The sequence below is a fragment of the Tachyglossus aculeatus genome, chromosome 8 (genome assembly GCF_015852505.1).
Source record: "Tachyglossus aculeatus isolate mTacAcu1 chromosome 8, mTacAcu1.pri, whole genome shotgun sequence".
NCBI classification, from domain to species: Eukaryota; Metazoa; Chordata; class Mammalia; order Monotremata; family Tachyglossidae; genus Tachyglossus; species Tachyglossus aculeatus.
Genome location: NC_052073.1, coordinates 26,188,283 through 26,202,268, shown reverse-complemented (window position 1 = coordinate 26,202,268; position 13,986 = coordinate 26,188,283).

The following is a 13,986-nucleotide window of genomic DNA, read 5'->3' as shown; positions in this document are numbered from 1 at the left end:
GTGGGCTCACAGTCTAAAAGGGGGAGACAGAGAACAAAACCAAACATACCAACAAAATAAAATAAATAGGATAGAAATGTACAAGTAAAATAAATAAATAAATAGAGTAATAAATATGTGCAACCATATATACATATATACAGGTGCTGTGGGGAAGGGAAGGAGGTAAGATGGGGGGATGGAGAGGGGGACGAGGGGGAGAGGAAAGAAGGGGCTCAGTCTGGGAAGGCCTCCTGGAGGAGGTGAGCTCTCAGCAGGGCCTTGAAGGGAGGAAGAGAGCTAGCTTGGCGGAGGGGCAGAGGGAGGGCATTCCAGGCCCGGGGGATGACGTGGGCCGGGGGTCGATGGCGGGACAGACGAGAACGAGGTACAGTGAGGAGATTAGCGGTGGAGGAGTGGAGGGTGCGGGCTGGGCAGTAGAAGGAGAGAAAGGAGGTGAGGTAGGAGGGGGCGAGGTGATGGACAGCCTTGAAGCCCAGGGTGAGGAGTTTCTGCCTGATGCGCAGATTGATTGGTAGCCATTGGAGGTTTTTGAGGAGGGGAGTAATATGCCCAGAGCGTTTCTGGACAAAGATAATCCGGGCAGCAGCATGAAGTATGGATTGAAGTGGAGAGAGACACGAGGATGGGAGATCAGAGAGAAGGCTGGTGCAGTAGTCCAGACGGGATAGGATGAGAGCTTGAATGAGCAGGGTAGCGGTTTGGATGGAGAGGAAAGGGCGGATCTTGGCAGTGTTCTGGAGCTGAGACCAGCAGGTTTTGGTGACAGCTTGGATGTGAGACGGGAAGGATGATAGTGCCGTCAACAGAGATGGGAAAGTCAGGGAGAGGACAAGGTTTGGGAGGAAAGACAAGGAGCTCAGTCTTCGACATGTTGAGCTTTAGGTGGCAGGCAGACATCCAGATGCAGATGTCCTGAAGGCAGGAGGAAATGTGAGCCTGGAGGGAGGGGGAGAGAGCAGGGGCAGAGATGTAGATCTGGGTGTCATCAGCGTAGAGATGATAGTTGAAGCCGTGGGAGCGAATGAGGTCACCAAGGGAGTGAGTGTAGATTGAGAACAGAAGGGGACCAAGCACTGAACCTTGGGGAACCCCCACAGTAAGGGGATGGGAGGGGGAGGAGGAGCCTGCAAAAGAGACTGAGAAAGAATGGCCAGAGAGATAAGAGGAGAACCAGGAGAGGACGGAGTCTGTGAAGCCAAGGTCAGATAGCGTGTTGAGGAGAAGGGGGTGGTCCACAGTGTCAAAGGCAGCTGAGAGGTCGAGGAAGATTAGGACAGAGTATGAGCCGTTGGATTTGGCAAGCAGGAGGTCACTGGTGACCTTTGAGAGGGCAGTTTCTGTGGAATGAAGGGGACGGAAGCCAGACTGGAGGGGGTCGAGGAGAGAGTTGTTTTTGAGGAATTCTAGGCAGCGCGTGTAGACAACTCGTTCATGGAGTTTGGAAAGGAATGGTAGGAGGGATATGGGACGATAACTAGAAGGTGAGGTGGGGTCAAGAGAGGGTTTTTTTAGGATGGGAGAGACATGGGCATGTTTGAAGGCAGAGGGGAAGGAACCAGTGGAGAATGAGTGGTTGAAGATGGAAGTTAAGGAGGGGAGAAGGGATGGAGCGAGAGATTTCATAAGATGAGAGGAAATGGGCTCAGAAGCACAGGTGGCTGGAGTAGCACTTGAGAGGAGGGAGGAGAGTTCCCAAGCACTTAGTACAGTGCTGTGCATATAGCAAGCCCACAGTAAATACCATTAATTGATTCAACCATCATGGCCAATCCCCTGTATGTCCAATGGCCTATACGTAGGATCGGAAGAATAGCCAATCAATCAATCAATGGTGTTGATTGAGCGCCTACTATGTTCGGAACACTGTAATAAGTGCTTGGGAGAGTACAACAGAATCAGCAGGTATGTTCCCAGCCCATAATGGGCTTACAGTTAGATGTAATTAAAAATCTAATGTAGTTTTTTGTTTGTTTTTGTTTGCTTCAGGCCTGAGCATACTTTTGGAAGGAAGCCTTAACTGTCTACTTTTATGGGATGCCTAAAAAAAAAAATCTGTCTAGGGAGGAAACAAAAGCCTTTCTCACAGACTATCATTTAGCAGAGTGCTACAGATAGGTCACCAGACATTAGTGGTGTTGGAGATGTAACAGTTTTCTTAACCATGCAATGAAGATAGAAAACCCTGCCATGCTGGGCTCACCAAAACAACATATAATAATAATGGCATTTATTAAGTGCTTACTATGTGCAAAGCACTGTTCTAAGCACTGGGGAGGTTACAAGGTGATCAGGTTGTCCCACGTCGGGCTCACAGTCTTAATCCCCATCTTACAGATGAGGGAACTGAGACACAGAGAAGTGAAGTGATTTGCCCAAAGTCACAAAGCTGCCAACTGGCGGAGTGGGATTCGAACCCATAACCTCTGACTCCAAAGCCTGTGCTCTTTCCACTGAGCCACGCTGCTTCTCTGCGTATGCCACCACTGCCACCACCAACCCTTTGATGAGCCATCTGGTAGAAAAGGAGAGGGATGGAAAGCTGGGGACACCAACCTCTCATGAGAGGTGTGTGCTGAATAGAAGTATCATCATCTAGTGGATAGAGCAAGGTCCTAAGTGTCAGAAGGACCTCTCCTCCTAGAATCCTTCCCTGACTTAAACCCTCCTCTCCTCTTTTCCCACTTCCTTCTGCTTCACCCTGACTTGCTCCCTTCATGCATCCCCTCTCCCAGCCCCACAGCACGTATGTATGTATCTTAATCTATTTACGATATATTTATTTATATTAACGTCTGCCTCCCCCTCTAGACTGCGAGCTCATTATGGACAGGAAAATTGTCTGTTGTTGTATTGTACTCTTCCAACAGCTTAGTACAGTGCTTTCTTTGTACATAGTAACCACTTAATAAATGCGATTGAACGAATGAATGAAGAATGAATGAATGAATGAATGAAAGAAAAGAAACTAGGTTCTAATCCCAGTTCCACCACTTGTCTGCTTTGTGATCTTGAGCAAGCCGCTTTGCTTCTCTGGGCCTCAGTGACCTCATCTGTGAAATGGGGATTAAAACTGTGAGCCCCATGGGGGACAGGGACTGTATCCAACCTGATTACCTTGTATCTACCCCAGTGCTTAGTACACTGCCTGGCACGTAGTAAGCACTTACAAATACCATTAAAAAAGAGATTCAAGAAGCAGCAAGACCTGAACGGGTCCGGGAATCAGAAGGACTTGGGTTCTAACCCCAGGTACTCCACTTGTTTTCTGTGTGATCTTGGGCAAGTCACTTCATTTCTCTGTGGCTCAGTTACCTCTTCTGCAAAATGGAGGTTAAGATTGTGAGCCCCATGTGGGACAGGGACTGTGTCTAACCTGATTGCTTTGTATCTATCTCAGCATTTAGTACAGTGCCTGGCACATAGTAAGCACTTAACAAATGCCAATTAAAAAAAAAGGTATCAGTAGTAAAGGCAGGTTTGCCCCCTCTAAGGGACAACTCAGTGAACAAATCAAAATCATAGCCCTTCTAGAAGACATACCCTGCAGGCATAGGAAACAGTCACTGAGTTTCCACAGATCTCAGAAACACTCCATAAGGTAAGTAGAAGCCAGTCAGCAAACTGCAACTAATCAAGGAAATTTTAAAAAATTAACAGCCTCCAAAGCCAAACATCAGGCCAATGCAGTGGCCTCGTTTTCTTTAAAATGACCTGACTAGGCAACTCCCTTCTTCCCAGAAGAACTTTGTGAGAGAGATAGGAGAACCTGCATCTTAGCACCTCTCTGACTCCATGTCAGGGGTCCATCGGTTGGGTTAATTACACGATTTTTATTTTAAATCAATAGGAGAGGAAAAATGGCTTTCTTGGAAGGCTATAAACCTTATATGAGGCCCAGGAGAGGCACACTCTTTTGGAGCTGTTCAGATTTTGTGGAAAGAGAGATATTGACTTGGACAGTTGTGGTAAATGAGGTGAAGAGGTCCATGTCTGAGAAGAGGGGAGAGCTGGCTGTAAGGTTAGGGGGAAAGAGAGAGAAAGGGAGAGAAAGAGAGAGAGAGAGAGAGAGAGAGGAAAAAAAAAGAGAGATAGCAGTGGGGAAGCAGTATTGCATAGTGGATAGCGCATAGCCTAGGAGTCAGGTTCTAATGCTGGTTCTGCCACTTGTCTGCAGTGTGACCTTGGGCAAATCAGTTAACTTCTCTGTGCCTCAGTAACCTCATCTGTCAAATGGAGATTAAGACTACGAGCCTGATGTGTGGGGCAGGAACTGCATCCAACCCAATTTCCTTGTATCCATCCCAGCGCTTAGTACAGTGCCTGGCATAGTACTAAGCACTTAACAAGTACCACAATTATTACAAGTAGTAATAATAATAATGATGATGGCATTTATTAAGCGCTTACTATGTGCAAAGTACTGTTCTAAGTGCTGGGGAGGCTACAAGGTGATCAGGTTGTCCCACGGGGGGCTCACAGTCAATCCCCACTTTACAGATGAGGTAACTGAGGCACAGAGAAGTTGTGACTTGCCCAAAGTCACACAGCTGACAATTGGTGGCCCTGGGATTTGAACCCATGACCAGTGGTGAGAGAGAGAGAGAGAGAGAGAGAGATTGAGTGGTAAGGATGCTTGCTGTCTTTTTAATTAACACTTTCCTACCCCGAAATACAGAATACCATAACCAAGTAATGCCTTGAGGTAAAATCCTTGTGCAAAGCTTCCAGGGGAGAACTGCACCTGAGGTCTCCCGCCAGGAGCCAATCTGAGGACGACTTGTCCGGAACTGAGGCCACACACAAGCTGGTTGCCATCTTGCAGCCAGACACGCCACCAAGGAGACACTATGGCTGCCAAAATTTGGCTTTGATTTGGAAGCTCTTTCTTCATCTCAAGACACATACACACTCACACACACACACACACACACACACACACACACACACACACTCACACACACACACAAACCCTGACTTCTACCTAAACGTTCTCTGGTCTAATTACAGAAGGCCTGCGGGACTCTGGTTTTATAAGCTGAGTCCTTGGTGTGTTGGAGGGGAGAGGCAATTAACTGATGGGGTTGTGCCTCCGTCACCCAGTGGTTTTGTCCTTTAGAAGTGACCCGAGTCCTATTGTACCACAACAGGACACGTCCTTTCAACCCATCCCAAACTCTGCCTTCGTCACGGCAGGAGGAGACGGAGCAACCAGAGCCTAGTTGTTGCCTGTGCTCTGATGTGGTGTGACTTAGCACCTGAAAGGAGGAGTGAGTACAGATTTGCAAAGGACTAAAATCTGGGCTCAATCTCTGAGCAGTTGACATCTTCCTCTGAATACACCCATCCCTCCCTTCCTTTTCTTCAAGACTTTTCAAACCAGTCTGTGGCTGTAAAACACTGAGCAGTATTACAGAGGAGGGAAGGCAGGGGGAGGGGAGGGGCGGGTGGAAGGCGGAGAGCTTCAAGCCTGTCTATCAAAGTGCCCTGGCAGTGGTGCCAGGATGGAATTGGCAGTTTAGATGGGTCCCGGGATGGTACGCCGGTTTACCTGACTCTGCCAACACCCACAGTGTTGCCAGCTCTCACACACAAGTACGCAGTTTAGACTTGTTCCGCGGTGTGACACCCAACTGAATTTAATTTACATGCAGATCGTTTTTATTTGCCAAACTTTCATTAAACTGTCTTAAACTTGGCACATAGTAAGCGCTTAACAAATACCATCACTATTATTATTAAACACACACACACACACACACATACACACACACACTCTCAACCCAAAGATGGTCTAAAGTTAGTGTTCTGTCCAGTGGGAAGGGTTGAAATTGAGCTTGGAAAGGAAAATGGGTCTTAACCCCTTCACGGCTGGCTGAAAAAGCAGATGAGGCGAAAACCTTTCTCCCACCACCCCCCAGCCCCCGGGGGAAAGCTCTTCATTCAGCCTATCCAGAGAACAAAAAGATGAGTTTGATTCAGAATCCTCCTAGGAGTGGCAGGACAAGGTGTGGTTCTTTCCCAGATTTTAGGAGCTCAGTCATCCCTGGGGGGGGCAACAAACCCGATGCGGAGAGTTTCACCTCAAATAGAGAGTGAAGGGGAGGGGCCTAGATATTCAGCAAGGCCACTTTAAATTAGAGTCCCCATCCCCAAATCCCTCAGCCAAGGGTATCTGCTAGCCTTCACCTTCAAACCTGAGGAGAGAGACAGTCCAGCTTCAGCAGAGGGGAAAACGGGGTCGTGACGTGGATTTAACCGCCAAGTATCCAAAAATTGAGCCGATTTGGCTTCTGGCCAGGCTTTGAGCCTGTCAGGTTACCACTCAGTTCAGCAAACCATAGGCTGGCCCTTCAGGTCACAACTGGCATGAGCTGGCCATGACGAAGCAGACACGGAGTCGATCCATTGGCTTAAGCCAACCTTCGAGAATCGCTCTCGCTTCAGTTAGCTTGGATTGCTAAAGATAATTAGAGCCGAGTCTCCATTACTCCCTCCAATGGACAGAGAGCGTTTTGGCTATTTGCTGCAGGCTGTACTGTCTTTCCTTCCCGGAATAAACCTCTTCAAAGTGGACAGTTTGAAGCTTTCTGAGTTTTCCTTTTCCCCTTTTGCTTCCATCCACCTTCTAGCAGATGCGTTCATGTGAGGTTAAATGATCCAAAGGTGGGTCTTTCAGGAGAAGGAAAATCTACAAATAGTGGCTCTAATCACTGGGGTAGGTAAAACACGATCAGATCAGAAACGAAGCTCCGTTCTACAAGTGGCTCAACATCTAAAAGGGAGAGGGAACATGTTTTTAATCCCCCTTCTACAGATGAGGAAAATGAGTCGCAGAGAACTTAAATGACTTAAATGAAGTCACTTAACAGTAAAGTGGGACAGAGCTGGGATTAGAACTTTAGTCTTCTCACTCCCAAGCCCAGACCCTGTTGACTAAGCCATGCTGCTTCTTAGGTTGTGAAACACCATCCGTAGTTGAAAATATTCCTGATTTTACCCATTTAGGGCACCTGTGTGTTACCTAAACCAGTAGGCTACATCTAAAATGCTTTCAGGAACTTCTGCACCTGTCTCAGAAGGGATGATATTTCTCTTTCTCCTTCAGCCCCCTCTAGACCGTAAACTCACTGTGTCTACCAGCTCTGTTGGATTGTACTCTCCTAAGTGCTTAGTACACACACAATAAGTGCTCAATAAATGATCTCTAAACTTGTTTGCTTCCTTCTGCAAGTCATTTATTTTAGTGTCCAACTCCTCACTAGCTCCTTGAAGAGATGGATCATGTCCACCAAATCTATTGCACTCTGCCAAGTGTTTAATGCAATGTTTTGCCCAGAAGTAACTTTGATAAACATTATCGTTTAATGACTGATTGCTCTGAAGATTCTATCTTATTTATCTTAAACTCTAACCACAGTGTAATCGCTGCTTGATTCATTTGCTGTCGTAAAGGCTTCAGATCTGGTGGTTGCCCTAAGACAAATCCTTCCCTCAGATGGAGCACATAATATAGTCTATTCAACCACTAAAGAACCTCAGCCATCGCTGGATGGATCAATTGCTCCTTCCAACACAGTCACCCATCCCTCAAAGCAGGTAATATATTGCTTGAGGTCTAAGTTTATCCTCCCTGAGACCAGAAAGCAAAAGAATCGGTGTACTCTCACCAAAGGCGTGCCCTCCTGCTGAGGAAAGTCATGGAACTTTGCCATAACAGTTTCTGGCAGCACACATCAAACTGGTAAAGTCTCCAGTTCTGTGCTAGGCTGTCTCGGCCCTTCCAGTAAAAACCCACTTTTAAGGGATTGAAAATCACCTGGGAACACTGGCTACGCAGTGAAACTTGGCAGCTGTGGAGTAAATTTCTCTACTAATTCTAATTCTAATTTAGCCATTCTCAAACTCACATGGGGTGCACAAAAGAAATACAAGTTGTCAGGTATTGTATGTGTCTCCCTTCTGTGTCAGAAACCACTCTTCAGCTTCAAAATTGGCATTTGTTAAATGATCAGTCTAATTGCTTTTGATATCTAGAAAAACTAATTAAAGTAATAATACTTGACACTTGTATAATAATAATAAAAATAATAATACTTTGCACGTATATGGCACCTTTCATCCAAGGATCACAAAGCACTTTACAAACATTAATTAATTTTCACAACACACCTGTGAGGTAGGTATAATTATCCCCATTTTACAGATGGTAAATTGAGGCAAGGAGAGGTTAAGTGACGTGCCAAAACTCACACAGCAAATCTGTGGCCCGGTCATGGACTGAGGTGAGCAGTCTTTGGCCCACTGCTACACACATGCCACTAGATAACATTTATAAAAATAACTGAGATGTCCTAATTAGTGTTTCCAAGACAAATGGGGTTGAAAAATAACAACTGATAAAGATGAATGTGGCATTATTGATGAATGGGCATCTATTTCTACACATACGCCCCCACACACCTTCATCTGTACATATGTCTTTGTGAGTGTGTACCTATGTATGTCCTTTATCTTCCAAAAAAGAAAATGTTACCCCCCCAACCATGAAACCCTGTCTTTGTATGGGTATGGCTAAAAAGCCCTTTCCACATTGTGTGCTCCTAAAGAGAGTTCCTGATAGTGCTGATCCACTGACCAGGTGCAGGGCCAGACTCCGAAACCTCTGAAACTGCATCTTGGTTTCCTAACCGACGTAAAGCCTCTGTTCAAGACAGTAGCCCTTCTCCCAGTGGCCTCGAGAAGCAGTCTGGCTTATTGGAAGGATCACAGGCCTGGGAATCAGAAGGACCTGGGGCCTAATCCTGGCTCTGCCACTTGTCTGCTGGCTAACCTTGGGCAAGTGACTTCACTTCTCTGTGCCTCAGTTACCTCATCTGTAAAATGGGGATGGAGATTGTGAGTCCCATGTGGGACATGGACTTGTTAGTGCTTACTACAGTGCTCTTCACACAATAAGTGCTCGATAAATACAACTGAGTGATTGATTGTGTCCAAATAGCCTGCAACTACCCCAGTGCTTAGTACACTGCCTGGCACATAGTAAGTGCTTAACAAATACCGTAAAAAAGGAAACCTGCATGGCGCCTGCAACATCAATCATTCAATGGCATTTATTGGGCACTTACAGTATGCAGAACATTGTACTTAGCACTTGAGAGCTCACAGAACAATAGAATAGGTAGACATGATCCTTTGTCCACAAAGGGCTTAAGGACTAGAAGGGGAGCTTATCAACTAATCAACATCTTCACAAACCCCACAGAAATGGGCACTTCCCAAAACACTGTCATCTGAAACAGGCAGCCAATCAAGACCGAGTACCATAAGGGGACCCTACCAAGATCCCTTTAAAGATGACAACTTCAAGATGAAAAGCCAAAAAAAGCCAAAAAATGCATCATTATTTCCTTAAGGCAGCACATGATTAAACCAAAAATGAGGCCTATAAAAAACTGTGATTGGACAGACAGATCAAGCTCAGAAACAGGTACAATCAGTGGTGAAAGCAAACACTGAAGAGATCCAGGCATATACGTACCAAAATAAGACTTTCACTCACCTCTAATAAATCCATCTGGCCCAGTCCATTATGGTTCCAAGATCCTTGCATAGTTCAGAAGAGCCCACTTGACCTGATCATTTTGTGCACCCATGCCAGGGCTTAGCACAGTGCTTGGCACATAGCAAGGCCATAATTAACTACAGATGGAACTTCCCTTATCACAAAGAGGAAATCCTGCCCAGATGGCACTAACACTGCAATGATCTACTTAAACAATCCTTCCACAATGTGAGGCCCTTGGGAGCCTAAAAAGCCAACACACTTTTGAGGAAGTTCCTACCACTGTTAAAGCCATGAAAACTGGTCACACATCTGAAATCTGATGGCATCCCTCAGAAAACTTTTCACAAGGAGTGACCAAGCACTTCCTTAATATGTGGGCATATAGAGGAAAAACCACAGGAGTTCAGAGATGCCACTGTGATCGTCATCTTGAAAAGAAAAGGGGGGAACTGTGTCAAAACTGCAGGAGTGGATTGCCACCCTCCTGGCTCAGCAAGATTCTAGCCAGACTTTTTGTACTGGATCCTGAAGATTATATTCAACCACACAAATTTTGGCCCATGACTAAAATGCAGCACAACAAATATATTTGTTGCAGTACAGAAGATTCGTGGAGAGTGCAGAGGGAAAATCCAAGGCCTTTACCTCCTCTGACAATATTCAATTATTATTATTATCATCATTATTATTATATTTGTTAAGGGCTTACTATATGTCAGGCACTGTTCAAAGCACTGGGGTAGGTACAAGTGAATCAGGTTGCACTTGGTATCTGTCCACATGGGAGTCATATTCTAAATCCACTAAGTGGGCAATTAATCCTCATGGTTTTATTCTCAGGTTCTCAGGTTATTCTCAGGTCAGTTGGTAAATTGTATTTATTGAGCACTTACTGTGTGTAGCTCTTACTGTGTGTACTGTACTAAGTGCTTGGGAGAGTACAATATAACAATGTAACAGATACATTTCTGCCAACGAGTTCTTGGTCTCCCCTAGCAAATGTCTGGCAAAAGAATTCACTTTTATCCTCAGTTTGCTGGATACTTCAGCAGAAAATTTCTCTCAACTGTAAGTTCATTTTGGGCAGGGAATGTTGTATTGTACAACATTGTACAATATTGTACAATGTTGTATTGTACTCTCCCAAGCACTTAGTACAGTGCTCTGCACATAGTAAGCACTCATTAAATAAAATTGAATGAAAATTTCGCTAAAGCTCTGAAATATCCAGATCATTGGAATCTGATTTCAGGGCCTGATTTATGGGAAGCATTTGCTAGTGTAAACTAGAAACCAGCTCAGTGAAATATCAGAAAATGTCTTGGACAATCTCTGTCTGTGTATACTGAGCAGAACGATCCAACAAAACAAAGAAGAATTTCCAAAGAGTTTTGACATGGAAATGTGTTTTTGTTGGTATATATAGGATGCCCTACTGGTTTCCAGCCCCAGGCTTAGCCACAGAGAATAACTTGGCCAACAAGGTCATCACAAAGAGAACTCAAAGAAAAAGATTCCTTGAGACTCTGTAACACATGCTAGGGTGGGGTGAGCATAAAACATGGTGGGAAATTCAAGAAAGGGTTGGGTGTGCCTAATCTGAAAGCCTTTTGGGAAAGAGTTTTGAACTCTGTGGCTCAGTGTGAGTTTAACCTCACTGTACCACAGGCTCCTAATCAGTAAAACAGGGTTTAATAGACCTGTATCTCACTGAGATGCTGCGATATGAAGAAAAAAAAAGTCTTGAAAAAGTGCTCTCCTGAGAGTATTCCCTCGATTTTACCAGAAGTGCGTGTACATGTGAGGGTTGTTTGCTGAAAGCTTCACATTCTTTTCCGGGGGGAAGAATTTTGGGGGAGGCGGTGTGGTCTGGCTGAGGCAGAGAGGACTTGACGGGAAAAAGAGGAAGGGAGTTTGGAAATGGGACTGGGAGGGAACAGGATGTGAGTGGGCGGTTTCCTGTAGCTGGGTCTCGTGCAGTGGTCCCTGAACTGGCAGCTGGACTCTCTGATCCCTCCCTTCCTCCCTCACTTCTCATCATTCCCTGTCAGTTCAAGCAGACTGATGGAAGGCTTTGGCCATACCAGGGCTGTGGAGCCAGAAAGGGTGAGGTTGTGAATCGACCTGTGGAAGAGATGAGATGCAGTTCACTGGAGGTGATGGTGTGAGGTTCCCAACAATTCCAACTCATAATAATAATAATAATGATAATAATAATAATAGTGGTATTTGTTCATTGATTCAATCGTATTTATTGAGCACTTACTGTGTGTAGAGCACTGTACAAAGCGCTTGGGAAGTACAAGCTGGCAACATATAGAGATGACCCCTACCCAACAACGGGCTCACAGTGCTTACTCTGTGACAGGCACTGTACTAAGTGCTGGGTGGATACCAACAAATCCTGTTGGACACAGTCCCTGTCCCACATGGGGCTCAAAGTCTCAATCCCCATTTTACAGATGAGGCAACTGAGACACAGAGAAGTGAGGTGACCGGCCCAAGGTCATACAGCAGAAAAGTGGCACCTCTGCCACTTCATCATCGGCTGAGGGTTAAGCAAGCCACATAGGATTCTAGGGATTCAGTGATCACCTCGTATCCCCCCCAGAGCTTAGAACAGTGCTTCGCACATAGTAAGCGCTTAACAAATGCCATCATTATTACTATACCTGAATACGGGACAGACCTAAACCTACTTAGTCCTTCCAGAAGTCAAAACTGCAGGTTTTGTAAGTCTATATTCGTGAAATGAAAAGGCAGTGTTCCTTAGTAGAGAGGGAATGAATCTGACAGTCTGAAGGTCTGGGTTTTATTCCCTACTCTTCCTCTGGCTGGTGCGTTTCCTTAGTCAAGTCAGTTAGACTCTTTGTGCCTCAGTTTCCTCATATGTAAAGTGGGAGCTCCAGTGGTCCTTTAAGTCAGGGATCATTTTTTACCAACTGTACTCTCCCAAGCTTTTAGAACAGTGCTCTGAACATAGTAAACACTCAATAAGTACTATTGACTGATGAATTTATATATATCTACCTTCACTCCCTTTTACATTAGGGGCCCCATGTGGGCCCAGAAGTTAGCCCAATCTGCATTTCTTACTTCTAGAACAGTGTTTTGGCCCTGAATAAGCGATTCATTCATTCATTCAATTGTATTTATTGAGCGCTTATTGTGTGCAGAGCACTGTACTAAGTGCTTGGGAAGTACAAGTCGGCAGCATATAGAGATGGTCCCTACCCAACAGCAGGCTCACAGTCTAGAAGGGGTTACATTCTAGACTTACATAATTACATAATTATTAATTATAATAATCATAATTGTGGTATTTTGCAGACACTTATGATGTGCCAGGCACTGTATTAAGTGCTAGGGTAGATACAAGGTATTCAGATTGGGCACAGTGCCTGTCCCACATAGGGATCACAGTCTTAATCCCCATTTTGCAGATGAGGGAACTGAGGCTCAGAGAAGTTAAGTGACTTGTCCAAGGTCACACAAGCGACAAGTGACAGAGCCGGGATTAGAACCCAAGTCCTTCTGTTGTCCAGGCCCGTGCTCTAGCCACTAGGCCCCACTGATTCTAATTGATTTCAGTAATTGGTAATCAGGATTCATGGTTCCATGGGGAAGCAGCATAGTCTAGTGGAGTCAGTCCAGTGACCCGGGAGTCAGAGGATCTGGGTTCCAATCCCAGCTCTGTCACTTGTCTGCTCTGTGACTTTGGACCAGTCATTTAGCTCTTCTGTGGCTCAGTTTTCTCATCTGTAAAATGAGCATTAAATTATATTCCTCACTACTTAGAACTTGAGCCCAGTGTGGGACAGGTACCGTGTCCCCCCGATTATCTTGTATCTACCCCGGTACTTAGTACAGTGCATGGCACATAGTAAGCGCTTAACAATTATCATAATTATTATTATAGGAGCATTTGTCCTATGTTGGGGGACAAAACAGTCTATTAATTTCAGAAAGATAATTCGGATTGAAGGAGTTTAGACAAGAGGCTAGGAGCCAAATGATACTCTTCAATTCCTCTAAGGAAAAACTTGTCTAAAAAATTAAGGAATTACATCATTACTGGGTCTTATTGTTCTCTCCCAAATCGCCCATATTCCCCTCTGTTGGAAGGCCTGATGGCAGCTTCAAATCACCTTTGTGGCCTATGGACTGGAAGAGTGCGCTGAACTCACCTGATTATATGTTATTACCAAGTTCTAATGCTGCAGCTTAGGTAAATTGGCCTCCCACTTGCTGAAATTCTGGGAGCCGAGTTCAACTTGTACCAGGAAAAATGACTCCTGCAACCCATCCCAGAAAGGAACCTTAAGGAAAATCACCCCCGAGTAAAATGTCAGCAGGCATCTCTGACCCAACACAAAGACCCTCTGTCTCCTGCCCAGGTTGAGTCCTCAGAATTGCTG